Here is a 16,934-nt window from a genome sequence, read left to right on the forward strand (position 1 = left end):
TTTAGGAGAAGATAAAAGAGCTATAGTAATGTAAGAAAGTACAAATAATAAAGTGCGATACAGTAATAATAACAACAAGAAAGATTCTCTTTCAGTTCATTAACTTTCATGAAACGGTTGGAGGTGCAATACATGGACGACTTAAGGTCCCAATCGAGCCGTTGAGAGTTTGTAATGCCGTCGGGGACACCTGTTAGTCGAGTGGGACGAGATGTTGTACTGCCCTGTATGGTTCGTAGTACAGTCGCAGACGTTTTTGTCTGAGTTCACGTCGGCGTATCGGCGTTCATACCCGAAAATATTCACCGGGTTGGTATTCCACGAAATGTCGCTGAAGATTCTAATTGCGGCGGTCAGTCACATGCTGATACGTAGTGCGCAGGTGGGCGAGTTGACGAGCTTCTTCAGCGCACTGAAGATAGAGGGTGACGTGGAGGTTTTCAAATGCGAAGAATTTTTAGCGAACATCGGCGACTTTGAGCATATCTATCTATCTATCTATCTATCTATCTATCTATCTATCTATCTATCTATCTATCTATCTATCTATCTATCTATCTATCTATCTATCTATCTATCTATCTATCTATCTATCTATCTATCTATCTATCTATCTATCTATCTATCTATCTATCTATCTATCTATCTATCTATCTATCTATCTATCTATCTATCTATCTATCTATCTATCTATCTATCTATCTATCTATCTATCTATCTATCTATCTATCTATCTATCTATCTATCTATCTATCTATCTATCTATCTAGCCTCTTACGACTTTTAGCTCTCCAGGCCATTTCGACAATGATAGCGACACCAAACATGGTATCGCCTAATGTAACAGTATGAGAAGTATACTCGTCTAGTCCTAACATGAAAATTTTCACATGTATGTCCGGAATGTTACTATTTACACTTCAAGGTGTTGCTGCTCTTGCAGTGGTTTTGTTCACATGTCATATTGCAAAACTGGCATATTATGACATGACTACATGGCAAACATAAGTGACAGTCCCTAACATAAAAATCATAACACGCGTGTCACATAAGAACATGACTACATGCCACACTTATGATGCGCTCGTGGCCATTTCGCTAGCTTTGCATATACTAAATTTGGTATTATGAGACGTGGATGGATGATGAAGATATGTGGTTGGTGCAAACAAAATAATCATGAGATGCGTGTCAAGTCAAAACATGTGTACATGCCACGCTCATGATACGCTCGCGGCCGTTTCGCTAGCTTAACATATACAAATTTGAAAGTCACAAGTTTTATCGCCTATAGGGGGTGCATAGGGTGGTTTAATATAGTGACCACAGAGTGTCGGAGTCGCTCAGCACATACACAGCCCGCACTGCGCTGCAGTGTGTGTGTGTGTGTGTGTGTGTGTTTTCCTTTGCGAAGGCTCTACCCTTTTTGCAGTCAGATGATTGATTGATATGTGGGGTTTAAAGTCCCAAAACCACCATATGATTATGAGAGACGCTGTAAAGGAGGGCTCCGGAAATTTCGACCACCTGCAGTTCTTTAACGTGCACCCTTGCAGTCGGATGTTATGCGCAACCTAGACGTTTCACAAACTCGGATACGATGCCTCATTGAAGGCGAAGAGGTTCTCAATGCCCAACACAACACTTTTGGTGCGAAAGCCTGTTGCCCATCTGTCGTTGTGCAAGGACTCTGTCTGCACACGTCTCATGCCCACGAGAAGCCACACGAAATAGAATTCACATATGACTAGAAAGCGCTAAATATTTGCTAGTGCAGCTGGCTGTTGTTGGATGGAAAGAGGGCACAGATGAATTCAGTGCTAATGCGTTACGTTGCGGCACTTCAGTTTTCACGGCATCGCAGCTGCAGAGCAGGCAGTTCCCGACGCTGCGAGGAAATTGCCGCGAAGTGCATGCAGCGGCTTCTGTCAAACAAGCAAGATCAAAAGCTTTTGCATTAAAAATATCATAATACATTGTTAAAATATTATTTCTTGATTTCTGAATGCAGAAAAACTTTGCCCGCACGCATGCTCAGGTGAAATCAAATCAGTTTCTTTAGACTCAAGCCAAAAGTGATGCATTTTTTTCCGTATTAGACATGGCGCTTCCCCCACACCAAGCATCATGAATGTATGGTGGTTTCGCATGTGAAGCTCTTAGCTATTTTGTAAGTTTCATACAATAATCACAGCACACAAGTTCTGAAAAAAATCATTTATTGAGCATGTATGTAGCTCCAGATAAACTAAATATTGCACAGTAATACCGCTAACTTATGCTCAGATTTTCACATGATACAAATCTTGAGAACGCCTCATATATGCACGAGCACTACGTTCCGCTGCGGTTTGCGTTCATGACAAGTTTTTGTGGTAGGGCCGCCTAGGCAAACATTCAGAAGGATCACCTGATGATTTCACTTGCTTCCTTACAGGCTTCCTTATCTGCGGGTCTGCATGAAAGAAGAAGGAGTTCTAGCTTCACCAACAAATATTACTTTCAGAAATAGCTTTAAATGATTAATTATTTTTATAGCACAAGACGTCAAGAGCGTCATTCACAAACTGTTACCAATTTCTAAAGCATAACTTATGCTCCTCATTCCAGCTACGCTGACCACAACTGTGCCCCCCGAGCTCGTTCAAGTGATTGCATATGGGTGCAGGGCTTTGATGAGGGGAGATGTAACAGCAACCTTAAATAAATAGCACAACCTTAAATATTGTTATATAAAGGCTGCACAAAAGTTATGATACTGCAACACACTGTCGCGAGCTTTGCTTCTTTTAATGAACGCCTAAATTGTCATCAGAAAAATAAATTGGGCAAGCACACATATAAGATATTCTTATTTTCTTGCCTACGTTACTGAATAAGAAGTTGGTGTTGACAAAGTGCGCACTACACTGTTTCATCGGCGTCATGAGCGACTTGCCGAGTCCCAACTCCACCATCCATTCTTCTTGCTTTGCTGCATCTCTTGGGAAGGCGTCGAGGCTGACTCTTCTCGGTGCTTCGTTTGTACAGCGCGGCACGCTGCACGTATGATAGCTTTTGAAGCCTTTAAATTTGGTCATTTCAAGCCAACTGGCGAAATTCGAGGGGGGGGGGGGGAGATAGTAACGGCTCGAAGAAGAAAATATCGTCTTCAAAAAGCAAACACACCCTTGGAGCGCCGCTGTCCCTCCGCTACTTCCATACTCTCTGAAAAATTAACGCTGGTGGCCGCGGGGCGAAAGGACAGTCTACGGAACTTGCGAATTACAGGAGGTGAATGAATCACGAAGATGTTATACTGGTGCAAACATAACAAGCATGAGATTCGTGTCATGTAACAACATGACTTCATGCTGCGCTCATGATGCGCTCGCGGCCATTTGGCTAGCTTCACATGTACAGTTGAGCGCATAATTTTAGAGACCAGGGGAGCGCGTGCCGATGCGCGTCGCTGCGCCTTCTGGCGGCTGCACGGCTCTGTCCGGGAACGCGTACGGCGCACGCTCGTCCCATATCACCCGGCCGCCTGCTCTTTCACTCGTTTCAACGGCGCGCATCTCGAAACGATGTGGTGGCGCAAGGTGCCACTTCTGCAGTCGCTGTGCAAGCATCGGTACTCCCGAGCGATAATATAGCGGAGAATATGCCTCTAATGTAATAGCATGGCTCGAGCTCGCCATGCAATACGCCTTCTTCCTGGATGCAGCGCGGAAAACATGCAGTTTCTCAGCTTTTCTCAAACGGAGTTGTGTGATATTCTCATCTCGCAGTGATGAATTTTGTGCTCTGTTTTGGATACATTATGCCAGCTTCATTTCTTGGTGCGAATATCGCGCGTGCAGTGGTATGCACCACTGAATATCGCGCGTCCAGAATCAATGGCCTGGAAACACGATAAATAAACATTTCATTCTTATAAGCCAGAAAAAAAGAAAACGATAGTTATAACTGCTATCAAGAAAAGATCACTACTTTCAGTATTTATTCAAAAGCCCATCTGCCGCAATCGCTTGCGGCACACGAGATGGCATTTATTTGTAAAGCGTGGCCACGATCTCGGGGCGTGAACAAAGAGCTTCCCACTCCACTTGTATGGCCGCGAATAGGGTCTCTTTCAATGAACTTCCTAGATTGCGCGCCACAAATCGACGTTTCGTGAGACCCCAGACGTCTTCAATGGGGTTCAGGTCCGCTCCTACAGGTGGCCATTCCAACGTGCGAACAGCAAGGCCCTCAAGCAAAGATTTCACACTGCTCGCAGTGTGAATCGGGCTCCTGTCATGATGGTACACAAAACACCCATCCTTGAACGGCCTATTCAAGACATAAGGAAGCAATTCTCTCTCTATTGCAAGGGAGTACGTGGAAGCTGAAAAGTTCCCATCGATAAGAACCAGTGGTCCAAGTCGTTCCTTGGTCATGGCGGCCCAAACACTCACAGAGCATTGGCCACTGGCAAAGACCGACTGCGTGTATTGTGGTGAATACCTGGCGAGAAAGGAAATGCTGGATTGGTTACACGGATTTATAAGAACGACAATGGCACATAGTCACTTTATCCTCGAACGATTTTGTCTTACATGAAGATACACATAATCAAATTTTAACTATGCGAGATCGCCAAGATGGTGCGAAATATTCGACATGTTGGTAAGGCACCCTCAGTGCGTTGCAGAAGGCCTCGCAAACTCAACTGTATTTTTCTAAGGTAATGAGGTAAATATACAAACGTTGGTTAAGGTGCTCAAGTTTGGCGAGCTGCTCATGAGAAGAAGTAACACAGCTTAAAGAGAATCAAAGCTAAGCAACGTTCTACAGCAAGTTCGAAGTCAATAAAGTGCTGGGCTTTAGTTGCCTTGACCACAATGTAATTTAGGCGCACTGTAGTGGGTGACCTACCATTAATTTTTACCAGCGGCGCGTACTTACCCTGTGCACTACTCTTTCTACACATTCAATGTTAAATAGTACTAGGATGACATTATTGTAGAAGACAAATCGGAAATGTTACCTCGAGTTTATTGGACGCCATACTCGCCGTTCCTGATCCCAGCAACTTGAAAACGTTGATTCATCGCTGAACACGACTTCACCCCACACTTCTGGTCCCCATGTCTGCACAGAACGCACAATTTGCAGTCGCATAAATCTTTCCCTGTCCATGATGTGGGGCTTCTGGGCAGTGACGCAGTTTGCAAGCCTTGCTTCTGCCAACCTCCTACGAATAGCCATGACGGACGCGTTGAGATGCAATGCATCTTTTATGCCTTCCGCTGTTATATGGGAATCAGCTACTACGGCGGCGATAATTAGCCTGTCCACTTCGTCATCTGTGCATCTTGACCTTCCAGCACGGTCTCTTTCACTGATCTCCCCTCTTTGTCGGTACGCTTGGATGGCACGACTAACCGCATTTCTTGACCTTTGAAGGAGAAGGCTGATGACCCGCTGAGAAAAACCTTGGATGCTTAACTCTACGATGCGTCTCCTTCCATCAGCTGGTGCTCGCGGCGACATTTTTGAAGACGAATGTGGGGGCCTTGAAACCCCCGATCTTATACTCTTTCGAGAATGGCACTGTCCAATAGCTGTCGAATAGCTGGGCTGTGCCGCGATATGCTGCCATTCAACATTTGCTGTACGAGATGACTTCTTATCGTCACCAAGCCCGAAAGACCATGAAAAAAGGCAAAAAATTGACAAAAATGACAAAATAGTACTGCGCCTGCGTCGCAAGCACGCGTGAACCTTCTGAGTGCCCAATTTTTCTGAGAGAGTTATAATAAAGAATCGCATTTCCACGCGGTGAGTAATGTGTACAAAAGGAGCGGTGTGCCACCATGCGAGGTATTTGGTCGAACAGCTTAAGCAATTACCTTTTGTTTCCTTGTGGGGCCTTCAACATTTTAGCACTTCTAACTGAAATGTGCTCGCCTGTAATTCACTACAGTATTTTACAAAACAACGTGACTAGAATACCAGAATACACGCTGATGCTCGAGCGACGGTTGTTAATGGAGGCAGTCTCAATTCCCGACTACTTTGCGTTCGAGAATGTTCCATGCATATGTGATGGGCAGAGTTCTATTCAAATACTGAAAGCGGTGACGCCCCTTTCAACCTTCGTTATTTTCTCTGGTTTTCGGAAAAAAAAACATTCCCAGATACCCCCCCTCCCCACCCAACTATGAAAAGACTCGAAAGTGAAAGCCTATGATATCTCTTGCACGTCTCAATCCACATTAATTCACGCTTACTTGTCTTAACCTGCTATAATGCATCCAATTAATGGGTTGACTTAATTCAGGGTTTATGGTTCGAGCAGTAGAAGACAACGCATAAATATTTGAAATTCAAATCCTAGAAACTCTTCGGCCGAGGCTCGACTCCTACCAATAATAAGTGCGGGCTCTCGACATGACAGAACCACGATATAGAGTGAGAAATAAATTTTATTATCTCGGTATGACATCGAGCTTTACCAAAATATTCTCTTGGAGATGTTTGCTCATTCGGGGTTCTTTAACGTCTACTCAGTATACTAGTTTTAAATATCTCTCCTCTATCGAAATACGGCATGCGCGACTAAACTTGAAGATGCATCTTTCGGGTCAGCAGCCGAGCATCGAAACCCCTGCACCACCGCAGAGGCCTTAATAAAGAATTCATCCTTAATAAACCGAGTTTGTTTTCACCTTTCTTCCTGGGCACCTTTCGGCAGATGTTGGACGTTTGGTGGTTTCATGCATTTTCATAGACATATAATATTTGGACCGATTATTACTACGTGCGTTAGTTCAGCGAATGAGAGTGCAAAGGGCAACACTGCTGGCTGAGCTTATTGATTGCCTGACTCGACATTCAAAATGTGATCACACCGCTGATTGCCTATGAGTAACGTGCACTATGTGCAGCATGCCGAAACCCACAAATGATGTGCTGTCGTCACATTGGCACTCGGCTTTTTTCATTGTCGTCACAGCGACTACAGAAGTGACACCTTGCACTGTCCGCATCATTTCGCGATGCGCGCCGTTGAAAAGAGCGAAAGGGCAGGCTGCCGGATTATATGGGATGAGCGTGCGCAGTACGCGCTCCCGGACAGAGCCGTGCAGCCGCCAAAAGGTGCAGTGACGCACGTGGGCACGCGCTCCCGTGGTCTCTAAAATTATGCACTGGACTGTACGAAACTCAGTATTACGCGACACGAACGGACGACATAGATAAATGACACATTCAAGCATGATAATCATGACATGCATGTCATATAACAACTTTACATTCCACACTGATAATGCACTCAAGGCCGTTTCGCTAGCTTCACATAGCCCTGCGGCGCCTGCATTTCCGATGGAGGCGGAAATGTAGGCCCGTGTGCTCAGATTTGGGTGCACGTTAAAGAACCCCAGGTGGTCAAAATTTCCGGAGCCCTCCACTACGGCGGCTCTCATAATCGAATGGTGGTTTTAGGACGTTAAACCCCACAAATCAATCAATCAGCTTCACATAGCCAAATTTTTGTATTACATGACGCCAATGAAAGACTAAGGAATGTGACTGGTGAAAACATGATAATCATGAGTTGCGTGTCGTGAACCAACATGACTACATGCCATGCTCATGAAGCACTCGCAGCCATTTCGCTAACCTGACATGCCACATTTCGTATTACGTCATGTGAATAGATTGATTGATTGATTTGTGGGGTTTAACGTCCCAAAACCACCATATGATTATGAGAGACGCCGTAGTGGAGGGCTCCGGAAATTTTGACCACCTGGGGTTCTTTAACGTGCACCCAAATCTGAGCACACGGGCCTCGACATTTCCGCCTCCATTGAAAATGCAGCCGCCGCAGCTGGGATTCGAACCCGCGACCTGCGGATGAATAGATGACGAACGTATGGGAGTGGTGCAAACATGATATTCATTAGATGCGTGTTATGAAAAAAAATTGGCAGCATATCCATCGACTGAATGATGGGGAGTGGAGCGAAGCATTCGTCCGTCCATTCGTTCTTGCTTCCGTCCGTCCATGCGTCCGTCTGTGTGACCATCCATGCGTCTACCACCCGTCCGTGCGTGCGTCTGTTCGTGCGTCCGTCCCTGCGTTCGTCTATGCATCCGCCCCTGCGTCCGTTCCTGCGTTCATCCATGCATCTGGCTGTGTGTCCGTTCGTCCATCTATTCATCACTCCAAGTACCACCATCTCGCATATTTTCATCATATATTACCCATATAAAAGCACCGCCATCCAGCGGACATTCCAAAGACTAAATAAAAGGTGGCACACGCACATTTTCTCACGGCTTGCGCTTCGGGTCTACGTCACACCTTTAACCACCTCGAGTTCATGGTATATACTAGTTCATTGTATCCATGGCACTACGGCCCAACGCTCGCTAAATCTTTCTAAAACCAAGGAGGTTACGCCCAGCGAGTATAACGTAGCAACCTTTTCCCGTGAGATAGTGCTCAATGTACATGCCGTTGGCTGCTAATGGGAGATGAGAGACAGGAAAATTCGGCTTTTACTTTCTTACGGCTTGCGCTTCGTATATAATTCCCACCTTTAACCACCTCGAGCTCATTTATGGTATATACTAGTTCATTGTATTCATGGCACTGCGGCTCAACGCTCGCTAAACCTTTCTAAAACTAAAGAGGTTACACCCAGCGAGCATAACGTAGCAACTCTTTCTTGTCAGATAATGCTCAATGTACATGCCAATGGCTGCTGATGGGGATCGCAGCGTGCGCGTTAACTAAAAGCCGAATGCTCCTGTCTTTAATTTTCTATTAGCAGCCAATGGCATGTACACAGCGCATTATTTTTTATTGTTCAACAATGTACAGAAGAAATCTCTCACCGGCACCACCTTGGAGGTCAAAATGTTATACTTATTGCATACTACAATAGCTACGAAGGACAAACGACTGCCGCTATAAAGAGCTTCGCATCTAAAACGTAACTACATGCCGCACTCAAGGTGCCATTACAATGCGACGTGTCCCGCAGCACGTGCGCGCCGGCGTTAGTTTCGTCGCATAATGCCAGCGATGCTATGCCAGGCACCGATAAGCCTGCCGTATACTGAGTGGCACAAACCGTAGCGTCAACGTTACGCAGCGTCAACGTAACGTCGGAGTATATTGGGCCTTTCTTGGTGCACTCACTGCCGTTTCGCTAGCTTCACATAAAGCAAATCTGGTATCACGGGACACGAATTTATGACGAAGGTATGTGACTAGTTCAAACATGACAATTATGAGATGCGTGTCTTCTAACAACATTACAATATGCCACGCTATTGATGCACTCGCGGTCATTTCGCTTGCTCCACAGATAGCTCCTCTCGTGTAAAGAGACGTCAATGAATGAGAAAGGTATATGACCTGTGCAAACATGATAACCATCATATATATGCGTGTTATGTAACACATGACTACATGCTACGCTTGTAGCGCGCACGCGGCCGTTTTGCCAGCTCAACATATATCAAATTGGGTACTACATGACGTGAATAGAGGACGAAGGTAAATGACACGTCCAAACATGATAACCATGACATGCGTGTCATGTACGGCACAATTTACCTCCGCCTCATAACTTTGTGTTAATTCTAAAGTGATGTAGCGACCTCCCTAATTTGTGCTTCGCATATCATCGATTCCCACTGTACAAGGAATCTTCGAATTTTCTTCGTTAGCGACATTAGGTAGCATTGCGTCCAGCGTCGTTTCCGGGTTCCTTCCGTAGATCAACTATTACAGTTGCATCTGCGTCGTCTCCTGCACGGCGTGCTGTGGGCGAAGGTCATGCACGAAGGATGGCGTCCCACGTTTTGTGTTCGACGTCGACGTACATGACCAGCATTTCGGTGATCATCTTTTTAGCCACTCAGTGAGACCATTTGTCTGTGTGTGGTAGGCGGTGGTGAGGCGGCGGCTTGTCTTCCATGTCTCGAGAACGCCTGAATTAAATCAGCAGTAGGGCCGTACCTCTATCGGCGATGACCGCCCCAGTAGTACCTTTCTTGTGTCCTCGCGAGCATGTGGGAAACACCAGAGTGTCCTGCCGTTGGATCATCGTGCAGGGCCTGGAGGAGCTCTGGTCGCAGAGCTGAGAGCACCACAAGAAAGTACTTGGCTCGAACCGGCGAGAAGTTATTCTTTTGAAGAAGGTAGTTTCGCAGCGAAAATGATGTAAGTGCTCGTTTAAATATCTTCGAAACAACGTAGGTCCTGGCTTTGAAATATTCTATTAGGTTCTTAAGTTCTGGGTCAGCCCGCAACCGTTCAGCGAAGTCGTCGGCAGTTATTGTTCCCAAGAAGCAGTCTTCATTCAGGTCTTTGGGTGGGGGTGGGTTGACAGAGGCACGCGACACGCAGTCAGTGTCGGGGTGTTCTCTGCCCAACTAGTAAATGACGGTAATGTCACATTATTGAAGTCACAAGCTTCTTCGCGCAAGGCGACCAGAACAGTCCTTCAAGTTAGCTAGACAACACAAAACGTGGTGGTTGCTCAGAACTTTGAAGGGCCTGCCCTAGAGGTAAGGACGAAACTTTGACTTCACCTAGAGGATGGCAAAGCTTTCGTTTTTTGTTGCGGAATAATTGCATTCGGCGTTGGCTAGATATTGGCTAGCGTAACTAATCACCATTTCTAGTCCGTGAGTTTTCTGCACAAGGACGGCACTGAACCTACGCTGCTTGCGCCAGTGTGCACTTCTGTTTCGGCGTTTTTGTCAAAATTCGCAAGTATCGGAGGCATCTGTAGGCATCGCTTAGTACCCCAAACGCTTTCTCCTGTGGGGTTTCCCACTCGAACTCGACGTCAGTCTTGGTAAGGTTAGTAGGTGGCTCTGTGATGCGGGCAAAGTTTCTGAAGAAGTGTCTGTAATAAGCGCACAAGCCGAGAAATTGACGCAGGGACTATTTGTCGTAGGGTGGCGGAAATGCAGCGATGGTGGCTGTCTTCTGCGGATCAGGCCTTCCTTCGGACTCCCTTATCACGTCGCCCAAGAACGAACTTTCCTCGTACGCAAAGCGGCACTCCTCTAGCTTCAGGGTGAGTCGAGAAGTCTCAATGTGTCCCGAGGCTGTTTAATGGGCAAGCTATCGTGTATGTTCATGTAAAGCAAAACCACCGCTGACATAACCGTCATCGAGAAATGAGCCGACGAGACTATTTGCTTCCACCAAATCCCTAACACTCATTATATATTCGAAACTCCTGAAAGACAAATAGCAGACAACGAACACAGCATGCATAACTAGAAAGAGGTTATTAAGAAGAACAAACGGTAAAAGACGTGAACAGTGCATGGACATAAACGTTCACTAGAAATTAAGCCTTGTCACGACATAGTGGGACGCAGTGCTCGCAGCGGAGGCTTTGCTACCAAGGCATGGACACACTCACGCAAATGGTGACAGCGGTGATGCAGGGTTTTTAACTGATGGGACGGAGTAACCATAAATACGCACTCGTGCAGCAGGGGAAGACGGGCGAATAGGTAGAGACGCTCACCTTGTTGACTGGCACGGAAGAAGGCATCGGGCTGGTTGAGGTCAGTGACCTTTCGGCGTTCGGCAGCCGTAGATCGCACCCGCTGCCGGAGACGTCTCTTGGCCAACGTCAGAAGACCAGAACAAGCCTGGCCCACGTCAGGCGATGAGAAGAAGCTCTGTGTCCAGGTGGGAGACCACTGGAACCTTGATGCAGCAGCTTTGCTGGCCGCCACTTCCGCACCCGACTCGGCCCCGTCTGCTTGGCTTCGCCGTTCTTCTCCCGTGGCTCTCCTAAATCTCCGTGGAGGCACCTTATTGGCCCAAAATGTTTACGCCCACACGTGCCGCTACCCAGCATCATCTTCATCGTCCTCTTTGGTTGAAGCTGATGGCGTGACGCACTTTTCAAACGCGCACAAACACATCACACAATGGCTTGAATTGCAGCTTCGCGGTGCTGAAGAGACTCGTCGAAGCTTGTGGAAAACGCGATGACGTCGTCCAAGTAAACGAGACAAGTCTGCCACTTCAATCCTGCCAGCACTATCCATAAAACGCCGAAAAGTCGCCGGTGCTGAGAAAAGACCGAAGGACATGACCATGAACTCGAAAAGGTCGTCTGGGGTTATAAACTCGATTTTTTGTTGTTCTCTATGCGTCGGAAGGTTCGGATTAGCGCTGAAAGCTGGTTGAAGGATTTCAGTCGTCGGAGTAGATTCAGTGGAATCAATGAGGGAGAAAGCGCTGCTGGCTTCCAGTATCTCTTTGATGTAGGCAACCGTTGCGCCTTTCCTCACGAGTTTGTACTCATTGCTGAAGTTCGTGAGCATCACTCTTGCGTTCCCTTCAAGCAACTTGGCTGTTCCTCTGGCGACGCAAATTTCGTGATTGATCAACAGGTGTTAGTCACCTTCAACGACGCTTTGCATGTCTGTTGAGCCTTTAGTGCCGACTAAAATTCTGACGCTGGAAGGAGGAGTGTTAGTGAGAGTGATACGTGCACCACTTGATATCCATATCCCCTCTGTTGTAGCTGGCGAGAAGATTCATAAGTGAGTTCTCGAGGCTGCTTCGAAAGATTGTCGAGAGACCTTTCAACTTGCTGTCGAACATTAAGGTGAGGTGGCGCTCCAATTTTGCCGTGAGGAAAGAACCGAAGAACAATTCCTTGCTTGCTTGATAGTGTGCTCAAAAATAAGTGGTAACTGCTGTGCAAGTTCGGTTTGAATTGTTTTGAAGAGTTGCTACTGCGCTGTGTATGCGACAGGCGAAATGGGTGCAGAAGCGACAGGAGGTTGCGGCCATTGTGTAGCTGGTGTAACATCGCGTAACATCATGTAACTTACGAACAGTGCCTGCATAGGGCAATACCTGTGGCAATCAAGCCACCGAAAAACTGTAGCTGCGCTTCGAGGGCCCCTTCGATACTAAAGCGGTATTTGGGAATCAGTATCACAATCAAACAGAGCTTTTCTCGGTTGGAAGTCGAATGACATCAGCAAACGCAGCACCAGCAGGAAAATTTGTGCCTTTTCATTCATGTCATCGCTAAATACTACGATGAAATCGGTGACATTAACAGAGAGCCAAGTTAGGTGGTGAGTATTGAATTTAAAAGACAGGGCGCGCAAATACCGACTGAAAATTAAGAAACCACGACACCCCATGGTACCAACTAGCTGACAGGCAGCAGCAGGGGAAAAACAACGTACCATAACGTATCTCTGCATGCTCATTCAATAAAACCATTTGCATCAATCAGGCAAGCATCAGTCTTCTAGAAACAACGTTTGAGGCTTTTATTTTATCTTAAGGCTAGATCAGCGCTGGTTGGCTCATGCATGCGCTACCACTGTTATTGCCATACCGCAATCATCAACGCGTTTCTTCATATCTGTGCCAGCACGAAACAGTCTTTTTAATTACTGACGTTGCTTCGAACACCCAATTTCTTCCAATGTATTAAATATTATTTAGGTGATGCGTTTCTGCGGGGATATAGCGGGCTCGTTACATAATTGCTCTCTTGAAAACACGGTTCATCAGATTTCGAAACATAGGACAGTATGCTGGGGAAGCTAAATTTCTCTCTCATCGAACACTTCAAAAAGGATCGACACTGCAAGCACATTCTGTCCGGTGATGACACGGTTCGCTTGCTTTCCTTCACGGAATGAATTCGTTAGAGCAAGTAAAAGTGAATTGCCAACTCGAACCTCTCTATATTTTTCCAAGCTACTTGGATGAGTAATTGAATGCAGAGAGGCCCCACAACGTTCATGAACACTAGCAGTTCCAGAGCTCGGCCTTCGCACGTCACCGAACGTTCGCACTGGTACAGTGAAATTCGTATGTGGTATATGTCTCCAGAACCCCTGCAAATGGCAGCTTGCGCTAACTGATCGAACCACTGCTCCTGATCAACGACTGCGTCAACTTGTCCCAGCCCTTTTGCCTTATGACTGCAGCTCAATATGGGCCTGCGTGCCAATTGTTATGACCGTCAACCAAGGCACGAGGAAAGTTTTTTAAAACCACTTCTTTTTGCACACCACTGCGTAAAACTATAGCCGGTATATCCAAAAGGGCAGAGCTGATATGTGTGAGTTTCTCCGTAAGTGAGCCAACAATGAACATGAAAGGCAAAAATTTTGAGAGCAACGTGAATGTTAATAGGCAGTCGGAAATGTCACACTGCAATGCTGGAGGGCTTAATGAGAGTGCGAAAATTTAATATATCACTGTCCACAGTGACTCATCTGCTGCTGGTGGCTCGATCCTCAAAACTACGTATACGTAGCGGCTCCCATTAGTAGATCTCTGCTTAGAGGCTCCTGTTCTTATTTTATCGCCATGCCAAAAATGTTGGAATGCATAACCTAGGTAGAGTCAGCTCATCAACAATCTGCTGCTGCTACGTGTCTGATCATCGTGGCATTACGCACTGCAAAACACCAAGAAGCAGAGGGTAGTTGTAGCTATTATTTAAGATAAACATTATCATCTGTGCACGCATGACAGTAAAATATTATTTGCAGAGAGCATGACACAATGAAAAGGAAGATACACAAACGTACACTTTGTTGGAACGTTTCGTTGCGCCTTACGAGAAAATTAAAACTGAAAATACGACCTCACTAATAATAAACCTTCTTATTGTTATAAAATTTTCTGGATTTTTACGTGCCACAAACACGATAAAATATCATCAGACGTAAAAATTGGCTGTTAAAATTTTCTACGCTTGAGGTTTTTAAAGTTCAACTAAATGTGTCTACAGGAATCTCCCCATTTCCACCCCTCGTGACACGTATTAAATATAAAATAGCCTTAAGTTGTATTGATTTCTACGGATAAGACTTCGGATCATTGATTGTCCCTGGAACTGACGTTAATATGAAAGATGCAGTGTTATCAATGCGCACAAAATGCATTAGAAGTACGTAGTGGGTACCAAACTTCATCGCAGATTGACGAATAATGGCGTAGTTTGTGCTTCCCTACTTCATGAAATTCAGGATGTTTTATGGTGTAGGTGGTAGCTTACATGTGTACTTGTCCACCACCGTGCATCAGTAGTTACTGTGCCCAGTGCTAAACCAGAGGTCTCGGGATCAATGCCGGCCGCGGCAGCCGCTTCTCTGTAGAGGTGGAATGGTAGAGTGCGATGTGCTGTGGAATGTCAGAGCACACAAAGCATACCAGATGATAAATGATTCCAGAGCCCTTCGACGCGGCTTCTTTCATAATCATATCCTTATTTTCATAATATTTCTCCAGCATCACTTAGTTAAAATGATGTGTCTCTTGTGAAGACCTTCGAATGTGCCGAATGGTATCTCAGTTTTTTTTAGAAGCGAAGCTCTTATGGCGTGGCTTGTGCGTCCCCCGTTGTCGTTGTGCGTAACCACTGGAGGCACAAGCCCGAAAGAGCGCGTGTGTGCCTCAGGATATAGACTATGTGCCACAGCAGAAGGAGAGAGACGATCCTGCAAGTACGATCGCGATGAAAACATGCTTAATGGCGGTACTTTTACTGTTCCTTAGGTGGACAAACGTGCGGACGCATAGATGAGCAGACAGACAAGTACACAGACGGATAGACGGACGGCCGAAAGCACGGAAGAACGCAGGGATGGATGCATGAGTGGACGGCTGGATGCACAGACGGACGAATGAACAGTTAGACGGACGCATGAATGGACGCACGGATGGACTGATGGACGCTTCGCCCCACTCATCATCATTCACTCCATGCATATGCTGTGATTTTTTCGCAAAGTTTTCTATAGGTGCACTGCATAACCAGCAAACATGTCTCTTGGCAGCACCCATTTTTCATCGCTTGAATGCGGTCTTTAAAGACTCTCAAAATGTTTCTTATCTTGTTTTCTTTCTCATCCTATTGTGCAACTAATATACTAGATGATTGGGTCCGTTACAAGATAAAAAGTCAGCTCGTTTTATATACAAAATTTATTGTCGTACATATGCTATTGCCCTTCGGTCGAGAGTTAATCTTATTTCTATCATTAAAAAAGGCTTCTCTGAATTTTCAATGCACACAATTGAGACGAGTTCATTTAGATAGAAAACCCCTGCATGTTATTCTTTTCCACTCCCAGTTAGAGCACGTGTAAATTACTACTAATTCGTGTTATGTGGTTGTTATTCTCTTCAGTGTAATACATGTCAGATTGTTTGCGTTGCGTATGGCATGTTCGGTAAACTGAGTGAGCACAAATTCTAGTCTGTGAAGATAATGGAATTGATTGCACATTTTTATATCGCTGGGGTATGTGTCCATATACCCAAAAATATTTTTAAATAATTTTAGTAGCCGAAATAAAGTACTGCAGAACGTAGATACAGGCCCATACTTAAAGTGCGGCATTGGCCATGAACCGGTAAGTTTGTAGAGGAAAGTATGAAATTTAAGTTTAAGCTTTGCTTAATTGAGAGCAAAGAGAACATATATAAAACAAAACGAAAGAGAACATATTTAAAGAGTCTTCTCCTTGTGCTTTTGTCAAAAATACGCTATTCGGACATGCGATATGATGATACGCATCTTTTACTTGCTTTTAATAACTGCGGAGTATCTTGGCGTCTTCACTGTCCCTAATAGCGCGCGTTAACCCAACTCAGGGTTTCAGGAGATACGATGCTCGACTGCTGAGCCACTGGTCGCGGGATAGAATTCCAGTGGCATCGGCTGCATTTTATATAGATTGAGAGCTCAATGGCGCTCTAGACTTCGGCATCTGCTTACTCATAATATAGTTTTCTGACGTAAGCCTCACCAATTATTGTAATAGATGTATGCGAAAATAAAAAGAAGAGTGTGAAGGAAGAGGAACTGAGAAACAAGCTTGTTTGATTAGCCAAGCAGGATACTTGAAGTATAGTTCAATATACT

This window comes from Rhipicephalus microplus, chromosome 2 (genome assembly GCF_043290135.1).
Source record: "Rhipicephalus microplus isolate Deutch F79 chromosome 2, USDA_Rmic, whole genome shotgun sequence".
NCBI classification, from domain to species: Eukaryota; Metazoa; Arthropoda; class Arachnida; order Ixodida; family Ixodidae; genus Rhipicephalus; species Rhipicephalus microplus.